The sequence below is a fragment of the Chiloscyllium punctatum genome, chromosome 36 (assembly GCF_047496795.1).
Source record: "Chiloscyllium punctatum isolate Juve2018m chromosome 36, sChiPun1.3, whole genome shotgun sequence".
In the NCBI taxonomy this organism is placed as follows: domain Eukaryota; kingdom Metazoa; phylum Chordata; class Chondrichthyes; order Orectolobiformes; family Hemiscylliidae; genus Chiloscyllium; species Chiloscyllium punctatum.
The window spans coordinates 65,743,206-65,746,858 of NC_092774.1; the positions used below are offsets into that span (position 1 = coordinate 65,743,206).

General features: G+C 49.2%; 1 non-coding gene across 1 annotated transcript; it reads right to left on the minus strand.

The window, feature by feature from the left end:
* Positions 1-3,043: 3,043 nt before the first annotated feature.
* Positions 3,044-3,115, minus strand: trnae-cuc (transfer RNA glutamic acid (anticodon CUC)). Its single transcript has one exon. It is a non-coding gene; the product is annotated as a tRNA-Glu (tRNA).
* Between the last annotated feature and the right edge of the window lie 538 nt (positions 3,116-3,653).

The following is a 3,653-nucleotide window of genomic DNA, read 5'->3' on the forward strand; positions in this document are numbered from 1 at the left end:
TCGCCTCTCACCCTTAACCTATGCCCTCTAGTTCTAGAATCCCCCTATCCCAGGGGACATACCTTGTCTATTACCCTGTCCATGCCTCTCATGAATTTGTAACCTCTATTACTCCTCTGCCTCCGATGCTCCAGTGAAAACAGCCCCAGCCTATTCAGACTCTCCCTGTAGCTCAAACCCTCTAACCCCCAGTAACATTCCATAAGTCGACTCTCATAGACAAGTCAACGTTTCAGTCCTGAAGAAGGGTTAATATCCAAAACGCTGACTACGCCACATCCTGGTGCTGCCTGGCTTGTTGTATTCTCCCAACCTCCTGCTTGCCGACTTCGGGTTGCAACATGTAGTGGCTCAGCCTCACAGCGCCAGGGACCCAGGTTTGATTTCAGCCTTGGGTGGCTGTCTGTGAGGAGTTTACACATTCTCCCAGTGTCTGCGTGGGTTTTCTCTGGGTGGCTGTCCAAAGATGTACAGGTCATGTGGATTGGCCATGCTGAATTGCCCATAGAGCTAGGTGCATTAGTCAGAAGGAAATGGGTCTGGGTGTGGTAACTCTTCGGAGGGTCAGTGTGGACTTATCGGAGCAAGTGGCCTGTTTCCACACAGTAGTGAATCTCAGCTGATTTTTTTTTTACTCGAACGAATGGCACAGTAGACTCGAAGGGCCGAATGGCCTAATTTCTGCTCCGATTATCTTGTGGTCTTAGGTTTCTCTGGACCATTTCATTGCCAATGTGCAGTCCCGAGCTCAATGAGCAGCAATGTCCTCTCAGAGCAAAACTCATAGGATGGTAGAACTCCTCCAGTGTGGAAACAGGTCCTTCAGCCCAACACATCTGCACTGATCCTCCGAAGAGTAACCCAGTCAGATCCATTTTCCTGTCCTCCACAAATTGCACACAGACACCCAAGGGTGGAATTCATACTGACTTCCTGGTGCCATGAGGCAACAGTGCTAAGTACTGAGTCACCGTGACGCTCCTGAGCCACCGTGAGGTTGTGGTTGTGGGAGGTTGTAGAGGCAATTGCAGTCCAGCAGAAAACAAAAACAGCTCACCTACTCTCCCACTGCACCCACTGTTAGAAATGGCAGGAGGTTCAGTCCATGGGGTGACCCAAGGCAGAACACCGGTGGGATCTGATTGCTGGGAGCGTTGGTGCCCCCGCTGGTGCTTCCATAAGTTGCAGGAAAACATGAATCACTTCCCACGCTCGTGCCAGCTGAAGGGCCTCTCCCCAGGGTGGACACACTGGTGCTTCAACAGGGCGGAGGAGTGGGTAAAGCCCTTCCTGCACTCGGGGCAGGAAAATGGCTTCCCCCAGTGTGGACGAATTGGTGGTTAAGCCCGGCTTAGGAATTGCTGAAGGTCTTCCTTCACTTCGGACAACTGAACGACCTCTCCCTCATGTGGACCCACCAGTGGGCCAATAGGTCAGAGGAAAGAGCAAAGCCCTTCCTCCACTCGGGGCAGAAGTACGGCCTCTCCTCAGTGTGGACGCACTGGTTTCTCAGCAGGTGGGAAGAACTGCTGAAGGCCATCTCGCACTCAGGGCAGGAGAACAGCGGTCCCTGGCGTGGACCAACTGGTGCGTCAGCAGGGCAGAGGAATCACTGAAGGCCTTCCCACACTCAGGGCAACAGAAAGGCCTCTCCCCCTCTGTGGACCCACTGGTGCTTCAGAAACCTTTCAAATTTCACAATATCCTTCCGATAGGAGGGAGACAGAAATTGCACACAATATTCCAAAATTATTCCACAATATTCCAATGTCCTGTATAGCCACAACATAACTTCCCAACTCCAACACTCAGTCAGAGGAGTGAAAAAGTTTTCAAAACCCACAAAATAAAATTGGTAAGAATGGACGGACAAACCGAATTTTTGAGAGTCAGCTTGGAAGCATCAATGAGAAATCGGCGGACTGGGTTTATTGGGTACCCGTTCTCCTTAAATACACCATATACGTCTTTCTCTTCTGCTCTTCGTAGTTTCTCTGTGCTGCAGTGTGTCGTGGCTCGTTGGAATAATGTCCTGATGCAGTTTCGTTTGTGGGTGTTGGGATGATTGATTCTGTGGTTAAGTACTTGGTTTGTGTGTGTTGTTTTTCTGTAGACGCTAGTTTGAAGTTCCCAATTGACTGTTCGCTTTACTGTGACATCAAGGAATGGCACTTTGTTGCTGTTCTCCTCCTCTTCAAACCAGGAGCCCCCCTCAGGCCATAGTCTCACCACTTGGAACACCAATATACAGACTAGTCAAAGGCCTCCACTGAAGACTAAAACACCAAGTCGAAGATTCACACCTCTCCAGTTACTCCATCCAAGAACTCTTGAACACCAAAGACACCAAGGTAGAAGAGGATGGAATAATGTTGTCCTTTGACAGACAGCCATGTTCACAGCCATTAACATCAACGTGGACAAAGAAAAGTGAAGACACTACTCGCAGAACCAAAGACACAAACACAGCACCAACTTCTTCAGCAAAGATAACACTGTCAAGCTCGTGGAACTGTGCCTTACCACCCACTTCATATTCAGTAACAAGCCCTACAAACAAATCAACGAAATACCCATGATGCCACCAGCAGCATCAGGATTCCTAGCAGAAGCAATAATGCAGAGACTCGAACAAACATCCCTTCCAACGATCCAACCCAAACTTTGGGTCCGCTACAGTGATGACACTTTTGTCATCACAAAATGAAACAAATTAGAGGAAACATACAACACCATCAACAATCTCCTTACTGGCATAAAATTCACAAAAGAGGAGAACAACAACAAAGTGATATTTCTAGATGTCACAGTAGAGCGAACAGTCAATAGTAAATTCAAAACAGCATCTTCAGGAAAACAACACACGCGAACCAAGAACTTAACTGCAGAAGCAATCATCCCTACACATAAAAACAAATCTGCATCAGGATGCTATTTCAACGAACCACGACACACTGCAGCACCCAGGAACTATGAAGATCAATAAATAACTGTACAGTGTATGTAAGAACAATCAGCAGCCAACAGACCCGCTGAAAGTTGCTTCCCTGACCGGGAATCGAACCCGGGCCGTAGCGGTGAGAACGCGGAATCCTAACCACTCGACCACCAGGGAGATAAGCAAGCTCGTTGGTAGCTCTACTGAAAATTGCTTCGTTGCCCGGGAATCGAACTCGGGCCGTGGTCGTAAGAAGACTTTCACCTGGATATCCACCAATGTAATTTTTTGTATCCATTGCTCCTGATGCGATCTCTACAACATTGGGGAGACTGGAGAGTCAAGTCATATCTCCGGGACACCCGCACCAATCAACCCCATCGGCCTGTGGCCCAACATTTCAACCTCCACCCCCCCCCCCCCACTCTGCCAAGGAAATGCACGTCCTGGGCCTGCTTAAAAGCCACTCCCTCCCCGGCCGACGCCTGAAGGAAGAGCACCTTATCTTCCGCCTCGGAACACTTCAACCCCATGGCATCAATGTGGACTTCACCAGTTTCCTCATTTCCCCTCCCCCCGCTTTACTTCAGTTCCAGACTTCCAGCTCAGCACTGATCTCATGACCTGTCCAACTTGCCAAGATCCCTTCTCACCTTTCCGCTCCACACTCCTCTCTGACTTGTCACCTCCATCCCCACCACCATTCACCTATTTT